Source organism: Mus caroli, chromosome 2, assembly GCF_900094665.2.
Source record: "Mus caroli chromosome 2, CAROLI_EIJ_v1.1, whole genome shotgun sequence".
Lineage (NCBI taxonomy): Eukaryota > Metazoa > Chordata > Mammalia > Rodentia > Muridae > Mus > Mus caroli.
In genome coordinates, this window is record NC_034571.1 from 12,016,006 (window position 1) to 12,032,910 (window position 16,905).

Consider the following 16,905-nt stretch of genomic DNA (forward strand, 5'->3'; position numbering starts at 1 on the left):
GATATTTAAAACAATGTACTTATGCAAGGAGCTATCGTCCTTATTCACCAATCAATCTGTTTGCTACAGTAATCTCTGGATGACATAAAAAGATTGCTTAAAACTGACAAAGATAATGGAGACATTTCTGTTTTTCTTTAAGATCTATTTATTTTATTTTATATGTGAGTATCTTGCCTGTCTATATGTATGTGTAGCGTGAACATGCCCCGTATCACTGGAGGTCAGAAGAAGGAATAGAATCCCATGGAACTGGTGTTAGAATGGTTTGCAAGTTACCATGTAGGTGCTGGGAACTGAGCCCAGGTCCTTTGTAAGAGTAACAAATACTTTTTAGATTCTGAGGCATCTCTTGAGCTCTGAGAAGATATTTCTAAGAAATGAAGACAGTCCAGTCCCCCATCCCTGTTAATATTTAGTGAGTATGATCCATTTTCTCTTGCAGTATTTTCAAGCATTCTCATTACATCCTTGCTGTGAGCCTTCTCTCTATACCTAGGAGTCTGTACATATAAGACCAGAGGAAATTCTAGGTATTATATTCCAGTTCTCTGATTTCCTGTGATCAATCTTTATAGTAAAATGAGTAGAATTTGTTAGGTTTTTTTCTGTGTATTTTATATAGCATTGATCCTTTTGAAGTTCTTATTTAGTTTTTTTATTCTTTTCAAACATCTCTTCCTCATTAAGTTATTTACCTTACATCCCAATCAATTGGAGCTTCCCCTTCTCCATCTCCTCCCAGTCCCTTCCTGTTACCTCTCCTTCCTCTCATCTACCCCTCCTTCACTTCTCTTTGAAAAAGATGAGACCTCTCATGGATTCAACCAGCCTTGGCATACCAACTTGCAGGAAGATTAGGCATATCTATCAAGGCAGCCCAATTAGGGGAAAGGGATCCAAAGGCAGGCGATGAAGTCAGGAACATCCCTTTTCCTGCTTTAGGAGCCCAACAGGAAGACCTTCCTGCATAACTCTTACACATGTGCAGAGGGCTAAGGTCTGTCCCACTCATGCACTCGGGCTGGTAGTTCAGTATCTGTGAGCTCCTATGAGCCCAGATTAGCTGATTCTGTAGGTTTCCTTGACCCCTGTGTATCCTTCAACTGTTCTCTCACCTCCTTTTTCACAGGATTCCCAAAGCTACACTTGTGGTTGGTTGTGGGTCTGTACATCGGTTTTCATCAGTTGCCTGGTGAAACCTCTCTGATGATATCTACGTGGTCTGCAAGTATATCATAATATCATTAATAGTGTCTGCTGGTCACAAGATGGGTCACTCATTGGTTGGCCCTTACCTCAAATTCTACTCCATCTTTAACCCCTGCACACATTATAAGAAGGGAAAATGTGGATTTAAGATTTTTTGGCTGGGTTGGCATTCCAATCTCTTCACTGGAAGTATTGCCTAGTTATATGAGATAGCTGTTTCGGGCTTCATATCCCCTATTGTTAGGAGTCTTAGCTAGGGCCACTTTCAGAGATTCCTAGGAGTTTCCATATTTTTAATAAAGAATTATACAAAGCAAGAACCCAGTGATCTCCAAAGTGATAATTACACATCTAAGGGTAAATTTCTTTTGAAATGAGTAGAAGGCCACAATCTTGATGTCTCTAAATTAGCACCTATGCCTGATAAATAGTTGAATGTGTCATATGCAAGACACTTGAAGTCTGTGTCCACTGATGTCTTCATTTGGGATGATAATAACTTTTGCTAAATGAAAATTAAAGGAAGCTATCATTTTGGAACGTATTCCAGACCAGGATAAAACTAAAGTGGGGTAAATTATATCAAAGTTCCCCATTAAGCTGAAACTAAACATGTTATTTGACCTTCTAAGAAATTAGGGTACTGGGACAGTAGCCTATTTACCTTTTGACCCCATAGGGAATTCCTCCTGTCTCCATCCTTTCACACATCCTTTCATCCTTTCAATGCTGACCAGTCAGATGCTTTTCTGTTGCTCTGGCTTCCTGTCCTGGGCACATGAAGAAAATATTTTTTTTTTTTTGCTTTGCTCAGGTTATTGGAATATTTATTTATTCTGTTTTATGAATGTATAGCCTGATCATAGACTTTAAAAATAAATCTAATCAGATTACTACACTTAGTCCCAATTTGATTCTTTGACATTTGTGTTACTTTATATGCTAGACCTCATACTAGTACAAAATATATCCCAGTAAAAGCCATGCTGAGTTTTTATTCATATTTGCACACATAGGTCTCTGCAAGTACAAGTACTCATTTTAGAAGGAATATATAGGATAATTTTTTTCCTGTATATAGGCTATAGTTGTAGGGCCTTAATTAGATACTATTATCTTTCCACAATAATAGCTCCTTTGTTTAGCAGACATATTTCATAACCTTTCCTATTTTATTTATTTTTCTCCTCAAATTTTCAACACTTCATTATTTTACTGCTACCAAGAGATTTGAAAAAAAAATGGGGAAAATCTCATGTTGAGACTTTTCATTTGATGCATAGGTAAATTTAATAGGTAAACTAATTAAAAGTAAAAGGAGAGTTGCCATGATTTTCAAATAATTCATTCAGAGAGAACCAGGGATGGTAAAGTTTAGAAATCAACAGAGATCATTGAAAGGGGTAATATATCAGTAAAATAGGAAAATACAATAGAACCACTTTGCAAACTCCCCTCTAGTGATTGTTGTAAGTGGAGATTCAGAATTGAAAATGTAATAAAATTGTTCAACACCAGGCAGTTTGCCAGCCTTCAGAACGAATCTATCCAGGCACCTTACAGCATTAGCTCTTCTGGGTATTCTAGTTCCTTGTTATTTGCTCATGAGCTCATTATTTTCTTTATACAGTAGTGCTGACTAAAATTTGATCTGACCATCTCGTCCTGCAAATTCCCTTAAATGCACAGCCACTGGCAATCTTGCTGCATGCATCTTGAGCAAGTTGACAATAAAACTGCATTTGAGTAATGCAACAGCTTCACAATTTCAGTGACAAAGCATGGTAATCATTGGAGCATGAAGATGATGTGCTACCAGTGCAGAATGTTAGTGTCTTGCATATCAAAAGTTTAAATCCTTAGTTAAAACAGTCACAAATGCTTCCAGTGAAGAGCATCCACTCTGATATAATTCTGTGAATTCAGTCCCAGGAGCTCTCTTTTAGGTACTTCTGTTCCAAGAAGATTAGGAGATGGTATAGTGAGTGTGAAAATATCATGCCTTCCCATTTTGTGCTTGTGTGTGTGTGTGTTTATTTCTTGTTAATTTTCTGAAAAGAGAGAGGAACAGCATGGAATTGGGTGGGTGAGAAGGAACTGGAGAAGCTAGTGGAGGGGTGTCTTGGTCAGGGTTTCTATTCCTGCACAAAACACCATGACCAAGAAGCAAGTTGGGGAGAAAAGAATTTATTCAGCTTACACTACTACATTGCTGTTCATTACCGATGGAAGTCAGGATAGGAACTCACACAGGGCATGATCTTAGAGGCAGGAGCTGATGCAGAGGCCATGGAAGGGCTTGCTTCACTTGACTTGTTCAGCTTGCTTTCTTCTTCTTTTTTTTTGTTTTTTTGAGACAGGTTTTCTCTGTATAGCCCTAGCTGTCCTTGAACTCACTCTGTAGACCAGGCTGGCCTTGAACTCAGAAGTCCACCTGCCTCTGCCTCCCAAGTGCTAGGATTAAAGGCATGTGCCACTACTGCCTGGCTCAGCTTGCTTTCTTATAGAACCCAGAACTACCAGCCCAAGGATGGCACCACCCACAATGGGCTGGGTCCTTTTCACTTGATCACTAATTGAGAAAATGCCTCACAGCTGGAGGAATTTCCTCAAGGGAGGCTCATTTCTCTGTAATAACTCCAGCGTGTGTCAAGTTGACACAACAAAATCAGCCAGTTTAAGGGGAAAACATGACCAGTTATACAGCATGAAAAAAAAAAGTGCTTTGTGAAAGTGAAGTCAGTGCTCCTGGCTTAGCATCCCATCTCACTCTTTTCCTAAAAAGAAAACAAAAACAAAACAAAAGGAAAAAAACCTGATAGTAACCACAGTAAACTCAGGTTTCTTAGCATGTTCAAAATGTCTCTTTTTATCTGTTATTTAAGTGGGAGTGAAGCTAGAATTCCAAAAGGCCTGGCATCCCCAGTTGCTGTATGAGAGCAAACCGTATATAGTTCTTCACAGTGCAGTTGGCATTCCTCACAGAGGACAAGAAAACGCTATGTCATGGCTCTTATTGGGCCACACCCTGAAGATCTCCAGTTCCTATTCCATAAGTTTCACGATAACAGTGCTACTTTTGTTAGCTTATCAGAATTGAATATATGCCTACAAATAATAATCCTATGCACAGACATTAAACTAGATAAGTTCCTAATGCACATTGGGTATCACTGTAATAAGTTACTTGTTGATTTTAGTTTGACTAGAAAGTACAGACGCAGCAGTACAAAGCAATACAGCCCATACAAAAAAGATAAAAATCTCACTGCCACTGACCAATTCACTAGCATCAATGCACATTTTGATATTGAGCAGAGTCACTGAGATAACATGGAATCTTTAGGATATGTCTTGATGTATTTTAATAGAACCTGTCTGCCAGGCAAGGGCTAAAGGCTGCAACAAAGAATCAAAAATATAAAGAGGTCAGTGAAAATATCCATTTCTGTTGATATTCTGTGTAAGGGGTTCCTTGTAGAGTTTGCCATGCACTTAAATTACTTTCATGGGCCGTGATTTCAGGAAGCTCTGGAGTCCATATATCTGAGGTAGCTATTTTGCATCTTTTTAGGACTTTGAATCAGCAACAGTTGACTGGACAATGTAAAAACAGAAACTAGCACAGCAGGCAACCCCTTCCAGTGGCCAGAGTCAGTAGGTCTAACTCCCTACAGGCAGACTGCAAACCCCATAGTAGCATGGACCATGTCTAAGCATGAACTAAAGAAGAGAAATAGTAGGGTAGATGATTGGAGAAACATTTGTTTCTTCCAAAATCTAGTAATTTTAATTCATATGTATACTAACTAGTGGTTGTGGACAACCATTTACTTAGTGTAAAGAACTTAATTTCAGCATAAACTGTCTCCGGGCAGCATTACTGATGTTGACTCTGAGCTGTAGCCACTGTGATGGTGAATATTAACTGAGGTAGTGAATCAGGGTGTCTGGTTTTCTGTGGTATTTTTAGTCCCAAGTGGAAAAGTTAACTAAATGACACTGGAGGAGAAATTGTGATTGTGCCTTTGTTTTTGCTAAAATCTTTTATTTTGAACCATACTGCTTTGAGATCTCATTTTAGAAGAATAGCATAAACAGTCATAAGCCACAGCTGTGACACTTTTTAGTGTTCACAATTGTGTGCTCTTAGGAATTTTCCACCACTGGGGCTTATGAGTTGTTAACTAAAATCATTCTTCATGCGGCTGGCTTCTTGGTTGCAGCCAGCTGCTTTGGTAGCAACCAAAGGTTCCAGTGCTAGAGCATTTGCAAGATTCTGCCTGCTTACCTGTGCCACAAGTAACAGCATCTAAAGTGAAGATTTGAGGAAAAAAAACATGGTGACTGTTGGATTTTACTTAGGACTCCACTTGAGCTCTGTAATGTCCTTGGTATTACAAAACAAAAGTATAGCCGGGCGTGCTGGCGCACGCCTTTAATCCCAGCACTCGGGAGGCAAAGGCAGGAAGATATCTGAGTTTGAGACCAGCCTGGTCTACAAGGTGAGTTCCAGGACAGCCAGGGCTATACAGAGAAACACTGTCTCGAAAAAACAAAAACAAAAACAAAAAACAAGCAAACAAACAAACAAGCAAACAAACCAAAACCAAAACAAAAGTATATTTGTCATAGGATTTTAGTTGCCATCTTACAACTGAACATGTATGTGTATTGCCTAGATAAATGTAATCACTATAAACGAATAAAAGAAAGAAAAGAAAAGAAAAAAAAGACGAAAATTTCAGTTTAAAAAAAAAAGGAAAGAAAACGAAGAAATGGTATGGTAAATGCCTGTAATCCAGGCACTCCAAATATTGAGGAAGGGGCATCATTGTAAGTTCAAAGCCAGCTTGGTAACTAAGTTGAAGGCCAGCCTGGTGTACCAGTGAGAACCTGTTTAAACTTCCCAAACCAACAATGGTGCATATGGTTTCTCATGTATCTCCTTGTCTGTTTCTGTCTTGATAGTTTCTTTGCATTACTGGATACTATACCACTGTGTGATGTTTGCCTATTTCTTATTGAAGGAAATTATTTACAATGACTGAAAATTATGAATGAAGTTGCTATAAATATTCATATGTAAGGTTTTGGATGAATTACATTTTCAACGTGTTGGGCTTAATATATACAAGAGTGATTTATAGATAATTTCAATGAGGTTGCATACAATTTTCCCTTCACAAACTGCTTCTGTCATCTTAGCTCAGTCATCACTATCCTAAGATGACTTGGGTTTTCCCTGTGCCTTATTTTCTAGAAAAAAGCTTACAGTGTTATATATTTTATTATTAGGTTTACAATTTCCTTTGAGTTTGTGCTTTCAAAACTCATAAAACAAAACTGTATCTGGATATATTTTGTGCATGTCATAGTGCCCTTTGTTGGAAACACCTTTGGCTCTGGATTTGCTTTACTTTGTGGAAGATCAGCTGTCCATAATTATCAGGGATATTATGGGCTGTTTAGGCTGCTTTTTCTTCTCTGTTGATCTATTTGCCTTTTTCTGTCTGTTCCCTGCTATCTTGATTGCTGTAGCCTCAAACTTCTTAGGTGCCTAGTGGGGCCAGGACTCTATTTCAGTAATGCATTACTATTTAAGCTCTTCCTACATGAATTGCTGCTTTTTAAAGTTCCTGTTTGATAACACCCATAATTTGGCCAGTCTGTGCTTTCATGTCTCAGTAGCCTTGATATGTTTGGTTGATAAACAGCATATAAGAAATGCAAGTGAAAGGGCCCCTAGTTCCAACTTCTCTGCTGATTGGACTCATAGTTTTATGTTTGCTGTTGGCTGAGCAGCAAATATTTCCCCTTCTAAGGATGGAACACAGAGCTTTGTATACGTGGGTGACGATTCTACTTCTGAGCCTCACTTCAGCCCTTGTCCATTTGTCTCCCTGGGAAAGGAGTCTGAACAGAGACTTGGGTATTCAGTGCTTTCTGCTGGGATCCATGTTCCACAGGAGGCTGGTTGATGTGGAGTGAGGCAAGCAGAACATCTTGTGGTCTTGGGAGTAGGTCTGGGTCTTTCAGAGAGCCCATGTATCTGAGTAGCAAGCCTCTCAAGTGCTTCTCAGTTTTCTACACTTCTTTACTGTTCCCTTCCCCCAGTCTTGAGCAGGCTAAATAGACCTTAAGTGTTTGCCACAACTAGCTGAACTAGCCTAACTAACCGACCTTGGGTAGAGTCTTCTGCCTTGCTGCACCTGCAATTTCCTATAGGAGCAAACTGCCTGCTGAGCTTGCTGTGCAACATAATCTAGCTGAAACAAAGGATGGGTCTGTGGACTCTCCCTATATAAATGCAGTCCTGAATATTAAACTCTGAACATTGGTCAGAAACCTTTGTCTTGGCTTCATCCTTCTCTCACCACCGATCCTTTTTCATTTCCATCCTCCCTTTCAGGTATACCCAGTTCAGCCAAAACTTCTGGATAGCTACACTTTGTCCCAGCTGAGCTGATGATCTTGATCCATTTCCCTTGCTATAGACGGGGCTGGGATTAGTTAGACTCTAGGGCTGAGACTATTTAAAGACTCTGGGGCTGAGATTGTTTAGATTCTCTAGCAAAGCCTTATTGGCTAAAATCTGATAAAACAGTTCTTGCTGAAGGCAGGCCTTCCTTAATGGAGGTGTTGGGGTGGGGGAGCTGTAGGCATCAATCAGAAGGTTGCCTTTCTTCTTCTAGGACTGTGTGAAGATTTTCCTCCACTCTTCACATTGAGACATGTTCATCTCCCAGGTATCACACACAAAAGTGCCTATATTCCTCTGGACAAGTTCCATGTTATATGTATCTTTCCAGTTTGTCCTAGAGAGTGTCCATGTTTGCATTTTTAGCTTTCCTGTCTGTCCCTGGCCTCAGATAGATCTGATCCTAGAAGTCTCTGCACCCTGTACTTGCCTGTCCTAGTTTTTAGGACAGCTTCAACTGCGGGTTTTTAAATCTATTGTAGCTAGAGTCAATATTCCCAACCTATATTTGGTGATTTTTGTCAGTTTTTCAAAATTCCCTATGTTATTGCCTGACTGAGCAGTGTAAGCATTCTTTGTCAAAATAATACATATAATCTATTAATTATATTTACATCTGTTCTAAATAGAAGAAAACATAATTTCAGGATCCATAGAAGAATATATGGTCTTAATAAATTGATTTGTATGGGGAGGGATGAAGAACATTCTGGATCTGCATATACTTCTAGAAACCTCTAAATTGAAGACTTTATTTTATCCATAACCTTTGGTCTTATTAACACTTCCTTCTCTGTAGGGCTGTTTGCAATACTGTCCCTTATTCCACTCATCTCACACCTACCACATCTTATGGTTACTGACCCTCAAAACATCTAACACTAAGCACTGGGGTCAGGTAAATAAATTCCCCATTGCACATACTACATTTTAAACCAGGCCCCTAGGAGAAGCTAAGGAAAAATGCCTATGGACCTTTAATAAGGGCCCATTCCTGTAGTGTTCTCTTTCCTCTCCTGTTGGCTAAGCTGTCATTATCAGGCTTCGCATTGGCAGGTCCAATGTCTCTGGAATTTACAAGTAATACATTATTTTGTTTCATGATATTTAATTTCATTTCTTCCTTATCCCATCTGGCTCACTGTGCAGAAAGCACTCAAGATTGGATTAGGACAAATTCCTAACAATGCCAGATCTCAACTTCCTCACTCATTTATCCATCACACTTCCATGAAATTGCTTGTGATACTCACTCTGCTTTTCACCATTGTTTCCCAGTTATAGAATATCTGGTGCCATGCTTGGACCTGAATATACAGCAATGGGTCTCATGGATGTGAGGCATTGGGCTATAACCAGTCTGGTCTCCAGTTGAGCTGAGGTTTGAACCCAGATTGGTGATAATTCACCTACATGTTCCCTCATACCTCCTGTACTTAAGGCTCCTGTCGAAGTTACTGCCCCCACAAGAGAAGCATGGTTAGTAGTCACACAGACAATGTCCCAAGCTTCTGATCTTCAAGCTAGACTCCTCCCAGTTACCTAGCAACAGGAAAGATAACAGCCCACCATAAGAGGGGCTGCTTGGCCCCACCTCACTCTCTCCTTTCACTCTCCTCTTAGTCTCTCCTCTCACTCTCTTACTCTCTTTCCCTCTCCCTCATACTCTCTCTTTCTTACTCTCTAGACTTTCTTCTCCCTCTCCTTTCCCCTCCTTTCTCCTCTTGGCCATGACTTGTCTCTCTTTTACCTTCTTTCTTTCCCCCTGCCTTTCTACAATAAAGCTCTAAAACCATAGACTGTCTTTGTTTGTCAAGGCCCGCTGTGCTTGGACAATGGGATAGGCTTTCCTCTAATGAGATGTTTCTAATCTCCTGATGGAAGGCCTTCCTGTGCTCCACTCAAGGCCCAGGCTGAGGACTCTCGCCTATGTGGGAACCTCTCTCCCTATGCCCTTTCTCCTGTAACTCCGAGGCTGAGGGTGTCACCCCGGGGTCCCTGGTATGGGGGCTGCCCCTTGTCTACCCCCCCCCCCCCCGTTGAGTGGGGTCAGTGGTTTAGATACCCACCCAGGGCTGAGTGGAAAGCATCTGGCAGTCCTCCCACGTCCACCTGCCCAGAGCATAGGAGGAACTCTGGCCAGACGTGGGCTCCTCCCTCCCCCTCTTTCCCCTATATACTTTAGTTACCAACACATGGACATTGTGTCTCTCTTCTCAGAATATGCCTTTTCTTCTGCTCTAGCTTTGATTGTAATTCAGTGCTCTACTGAGGAAGAAGAAATTGGAATTTAGAAATTGGAATTTTTCACTAAATTCTTCAGAGCTTCCCCACTTCTCTCTTTTGCTTTCCAGTAGAAATAATATAGGCTTAAAGGATAACAAAACCAGTGTATGTAATATTAACTTCTTTTTCTTTTTACTGGTTATTTATTTACATTTCAAATGTTATCCCTCTTCCTAGTTCTCCTCCACAAGTCCCCTGTTCCCTCCTTCCCCCTGCCTCTATGAGGGTGCTCTCTCACCCACCTACCCACTCCTGTCTCAGTGGCCTAGTGTTCTCCTATCCTGGGTCATCAAGCCTCCAGAGGACCAAGGGGCTCCCCTCGCAGTGATGCCAGATAAGACACCCCTCTTCTACATATGCAGCTGGAGTTATGGGTACCCCTGTGTACTCTTTGGTTGGTGCTTTAGTCCCTGGGAGCTTGAGGGGGGTGTCTAGTTTGTTGATATTGTTGTTCTTTCTATGAAGTTGCAAACACCTTCAGCTCCTACAGTCCTTGCCCTAACTTCCCCACTGGGGCCCCCACACTCAGTCCAACATTTGTCTGCATGCATCCACATCTGTATTGGTCAGGCTCTGGCAGAGCTTCTCAGGGGACAGCTATACCAAGATCCTGTCAGTAAGCATTTCTTGGCATCAGCAATAGTGTCTGGGTTTGGTGTCAGCACATGGGATGGATCCCTAGGTGGGGCAGTCTCTGGATGGCCTTTCCTTCAGTCTCTGCTCCACCCTTTGTCCATGCATTTCCTTTTGGCAGGAGGAACTCTGGATTAATATTTTTGAGATGGGTGGGTGACCCCATCTCTCAACCAGGGGCTGTGCCTATCCTATTAGATATGTTCTCCATAAGTTGGGTATTTTGACTAATGTCCTCCCTGTTGGATCCTGGGAACCTCTTGGGTCTGTGGCATCTGGGACTTTGTAGTGGCTACCCTCAGCCCTCCCTTTTCCACTGTTCCACACCTACTTTGAAATTCCTGACCCTTTGTACTTCTCCCCCATCTTCTCCCATATCTGAACTGCCCCCTCTCCCCTCCCTCACCCTTCTCTTCCCCTCCAAGATTCCTCTCTCCCTCTATTTCCCAGAGATTATTCTCTTCTTCCTACTGATGCTAGGACTGTAGCATCCACACTTTGGTGTGATCTTTTTTTCTTGGGTTTCATATGGTCTGTGAGTTGTATCATGGGTTTTCTGAGCTTCTTTTTGTATAATACCCACTTATCAGTGAGTACATACCAACACATGTGTGCTTGTATGTCTGCATGTGATATCATGTTTGGAGGAAGGTCAGAGGTCAACATTTGAAAGTGGGTTAGTTGAGGGATGGGGCTACCCAGCCATCTCAAAAATTTTAACCCAAAATTGTTCCAGTCTAAAAGAAATGCAGGGATACAAAATAGGGCAGAATCTGAGGGAAAGGCCACCCAGAGACCACTCCACCTTGGCATCCATCCCATCTGCAGACACCAAATCCTGATACTATTGCTGGTACCAAGAAGTGCTCACAGACTGGAGTCTAGTACAGCTGTCCTCTGAGAGGCTCACCAGCATCTCACTAAGACAGATGCAGATACAGCCAACCACCAAACTAGCCAATGACAGTAAGTCTGTGTATATATATATATATTCCTTAATTCCCTGAACTTACACTTCATGTAATCACTGATGTCCATTGCTTCTCTTGGCATTCCCATGAGGCTAAAGGCATGACCTTTGTGTTTCCAGGGATAGCTCCAGGAGGCAATATAGTATGCACTTGCTTAAAGATCTGAATGAATGAATCATGAAAGCACTGATATGGGATATTTGGTTTATAGACTCAAATTTTCTTAACTAGAAACAAAATAATTGGCAACAAATTTAAAAAATATGACTGAAATAGAATTTGCACAACATATTAATATGTTAAAGAGAACTCAATAGCATTTATACTTTTATATCAGTTTTTAACTACTACCTCTGTCTAGTTAAACTTTGTTCATCACCCTAAAGAGATCTAAATCTCATTATGTATGCATTTTCTGTTTGCTTCTCTGGTATTCATTGATATGATTTGTGGCTTTACCCTTCTTAGGTGTTTGGTCTCTGTTCTTCTGGATATCTTATATAATAGGAGTTGGGAAATGTGTGATCTCTGAAGTTGACCACTCTGATTTGGAATAATATCTGCAAGGTTCATCCATGCCACACTTATCAGTACTAAGTTCCTTTGAAAGGCTGAATAATATTTATTGTATTGACATTTTCATCTACTCTATAGTGCCTTTGTCTTTATCTATATCATGTACATCTGTTTTTCATTCTGTATCACTGTTATTTTTTCACAAAACTTAACTTTTGAACAGATATATTTTCTTAGTTTATTTGGAGAATTTAGAAGAACCATCTATCTTGAAAAACTAAAGATCCTGTCTAGTGGAAAAATTATGAAACTGTATATTCAGTTTCATAATGTATGTTGGTACTTAAAGAAATATGAGAATTCATAATAAATTCATTTAAGCTCCAAATATTCATCTTAAATTGGTTTGGTGAATGCTACAATATTGTAATAACTTGGAAAGATATACAGAAATCTAGTTTAATTTATGTGTTTGTGAATAAAATTGAATTAGAACATAGTTACATTCATTCATTTCTATGTTGCCTGTAATTTTTTTCCACATTACAACAGAATTGAGTAGCTTTGACAGAGACAATAGCCTATGTAACATAGCACTATCCCTATCTTCCCATCCATAGAAGAAGCAGACCAAACCTTGTTCAGAATTAATAAAATTCATATGAAATTCCTTTTTAGCCAGGATCTCTTTGGCTTGAGTCTCTTCAAGAGAAAATCTGAATGCAAATTATTTGTCTCTTATTCTCCTTGTGTGAGTTATTGATTAATAATAGTAAAAATAAGAACTTAGAATTTAGGACTGGTGAAACCATCCATACTATGATAGCTGCTTTGGGAATAATTCCAAAGCACGGGAACCCAGGAGAATTACAGATTGGTCACCATAAATTTTGAAAAGATTTTTAAAAAATGATGTGACCTAAATATGTCTCAATAAAGTTAAGAATCCTTTCATTTTATGAGGAGAGCAAGACTAAATGTTTCTTTGAATAAAAACATATTAGAGTTTGGTTACTGAGCAATAACATTGAGTTATCACTTCAGTTATCATTGACTCCCATATCACCTTCTGCTGCCATCAGTTTTGGAGGGAACAGTTCTCAAATAAAACTCTCAGACCTTCTGAACCATTTTGTCCAATAGTTTTCAACACACTGTCTAAACATCATCTATGCAGACATCATAGGCAAAGAGCCCACATCTCTTTTTTCACTTGGATAAAATTGCTTTTCTACTCAACTTTATTTTCAGGATTCTGTTGTTTCCTAAGAAAATGGATTTCAGTTGAACATGGATGACATAATATATTTGAAGAAACTTGTTTGTGTCTGTAAGGTTAAGATAGTATAGCAATTGAATTTCTTATCCTGAATTGAGTCTATAAATTAATTTATACTCTTAAAGCCAAAAGACAATAACAATATTTGTTTCAGGTCATAGTGACGAAACATTTTCACTGTTTTCCTTTAGTGTGTACATGTGTAGTGTATGTACATGTGTATGTGCAAGTACATGTGTCTCTGTTCACTTGTGGAAACTACAGAAAATTGTCAGGTTTACTGCTCTATAACTTCTCTGCCTTATTCCTGGAGCTTGGCTGGTGGTTGGCAAGACCAAGTAATCTTCCTGTCTGGAATTGTAGACAAGAATGTACTGTGCTAGAATTATAGCCCCACCCTGCCATGACTGAAAGTTTTAATGTGGCTGCTTGGGACTGAACTCATGTCCTTATGTTTTTGCATCAAGTACTCTTTATTATTGAAAAATCAATTACTACCTCATACAACATCTTGATTATAGTGGTTCCCTCTCTCTACTCCCCCCCCCCCACATTTAATCCCATCCAGATCAACTCACTTTCTGTCTCTCATTAGAAATGAACAGGCTTCTAAGAGGTAACAAGCAAACATGACAGAATAAAATATAGTGAGATGAAGCAAAAGCTATCACAGTGAAGCTGGATATGGCACCACAACAGAAGAAAAGAATCTCAAGAATCAGAGATTCACTCATCCTCACACTCAGAACTCCCATAACAATACTAAGCTAATAATAGCTATAATATATATGTGGAGGACTTGACACAGACCCATATCATCCCTGTTCTTGCTGCTCCAATCTCTGTTAACTCATATGTGCCTTGCTTAGATGATTTAGATGGCATTGTTCTCCTGGTAGCCTCCAATCCCTTTGAGTCTTTCTGCCTCTTCTTCCAAGAGATTTCCTGAGTTCTGAGGGAAGGGATCAGATGGAAACCTCCAATTTGGACTCCCCCTCTCTCCCCATAATGGTTGGCTATAGTTCTCTGTATTTGTTCCCATCTCAGCAAGTACTCTTACCCTTGAAGCCATACGCCCAGTCCACAATATTGTTTTCAAACAGGCTAATGATTCATTTTATATTGTTTGGTTTTCATGGTTCCAGTATTAGAAGATAACACAATCTAATTTTTTGTTTAATTTTTTTAAAGTAACTACAGAATTGCAGGCAAATTTCACTTACCTGGAGATGATTATACAATCTTTGATTTTTTTCATGATTCTCTCATCTGATTGTCCCTGTTTTCAATGTCTCTTTATACCTGTAGTGGTTTGAATGAGAACTATTTCCCAAAGGTGAATATTTGGGTCCGCTGTTAATGGTACACATTTAGGAAGGTCATGGAATCTTGAGGAAGTGGAACCTCGCTGACAAAAGTATGTCACTGGGGGTGGGCTTTAGAGTTTATAGCCTCTCCTCACATCCTCTGTGATTCTGCTCCTTTCTCTGTGTTGCTGGAGATGTGTTTGCTCAGCCTCCCACCCAGACTACTGCAGCTGGGGCTCCCTCACTAGTAGGCTCTGCTCCAAATGAAGTTTTTATTTCATAAGTTGTTTCGGTCATGAAGTTTTATCACATAACAAAGCACAACCAAATTGTTTCTTTATTAAAAACTGGAAAATAGGGAACAATATTACTACTTTAAAAACTATTTTAAGGCTGGAGCCACTGTCGCAGAGCCCAGGCCACTCTGCTTCTGCTCACTCGTCGCCCCCATCATGCACTAGCTGCCTCAAAAGATTCAAAGTCTAAGCTGGCAACCCTCAAGGACCAGCTGATCGTGAATCTTCTTAAGGAAGCACAGGTGTCCCAGAACAAGATTACAGTTGTTGGGGTTGGTGCTGTTGGCATGGATTGTGCCATCAGTATCTTAATGAAGGACTTGGCAGATGAGTTTGCCCTTGTTGATGTCACAGAAGACAAACTAAAGGGCCAGATGATGTATCTCCAGCATGGCAGCCTCTTCCTTAAAACACCAAAAATTGGCTCCAGCAAAGACTATTATTGTGTGACTGCAAACTCCAAGTTGGTCATCATCACAGTGGGGGCCATCAGCAAGAGGGAACAGCGAACGTGAACATCTTCAAGTTCATCATTACCAACATTGTGAAGTACAGGCCACACTGCAAGCTGCTGATCATCTCAAATCCAGTGGATATCTTGACCTACGTGGCTTGGAAAATCAGTGGCTTTCCCAAAAGCTGAGTTATTGGAAGTGGTTGCAATCTGGATTCAGCTCAGTTCCTTTATCTGGTGGGAGAAAGGCTCGGGGTTCACTCGCTGAGCTGACATGGCTGGGTCCTGGGAGAACATGGCGACTCCAGTGTGCCTCTGTGGAGTGGTGTGAATGTTGCTGGCATCTCCCTGAAGTCTCTGAACCCAGAACTGGGCACTGATGCAGACAAGGAGCAGTGGAAGGAGGTTCACAAGCAGGTGGTGGACAGTGTGAATGAGGTGATCAAGCTGAAAGGTTACACATCCTGGGCCACTGGCCTCTCTGTGGCAGACTTGGCTGAGAGCATAATGAAGAACCTTAGATGGGTGCATCCCATTTCCACCATAGAGATGGAATCAATGATGATGTCTTCCTCAGTGTCTCATGTATCCAGGGACAAAATGGGATCTCAGATGTTGTGAAGTGGCACTGACTCCTGATGAAGAGGCTGGCCTGAAGAAGAGTTCAGATACCCTATGGGGAATTCAGGAGGAGCTGCAGTTCTAAAGTCTTCTCAGTGTCCTAGCACTTCACTGTCCAGGCTGCAGCAGGGTTTCTAGGGAAGCCACACCCTTCTCATCTGAGCTGTGGTTAGTACAGTGGTGTTGACGTGGTGTGGGGAAACATCTCAGTTCCCACAGCTCTGCCCTGCTGCCAAGTGGTAGTTGTGTAGTGGTATCCTGGTTAGTGTGACAGTCCCACTGTCTCAGAGTCACTCTACCTACTGTGCAGGTTTCCATTACCATGTGTGCTGCATTGCTGCCTTTGTCACCCTCACCAAACATGCCTAGGCCAATGAGTTCCCAGTTAGTCATAACCTGGCTACAGTGTGTAAGTCCATTATGCATATCTTGTGCATAAATGTTCTACGGGATATTTTATGTATTATATGTGTCTGTAGTGTACATTGCAATATTATGTGAAATGTAAGATCTGCATATGGATGAAGGAACCAACCACTCAAGTGTCATGCCAATGAAAGCACCAAATAAACCTTGAACAGTGGAAAAATATTTTAAGAAAAACAGATTGGAAGGTAGCTATACTTATACTATCAGCATTGTGAAAGTCTGCAAGAGTTTTTAGAAAAATATTTTACATTTTTTTTGTTTTGTTTTTTTTAAATTTTATTTTATTATTATTTTATTTTTAAATTTTTAATATTTTTATTACATAATTTCCTCAATTACATTTCCAATGCTATCCCAAAAGTCCCCCATAGCGCCCCCCACTTCCCTACCCACCCATTCCCATTCTTTTGGCCCTGGCAT

The 16,905-nt window shown here is 40.4% G+C and overlaps 2 pseudogenes; both read left to right on the forward strand.

Annotated features, from left to right (window-relative positions):
* Nucleotides 1–204: 204 nt before the first annotated feature.
* Nucleotides 205–4,873, forward strand: LOC110289710 (annotated as a pseudogene).
* A 10,341-nt stretch (nucleotides 4,874–15,214) lies between these two features.
* LOC110289498 lies at nucleotides 15,215–16,141 on the forward strand (annotated as a pseudogene).
* The last annotated feature ends 764 nt before the right edge of the window (nucleotides 16,142–16,905 follow it).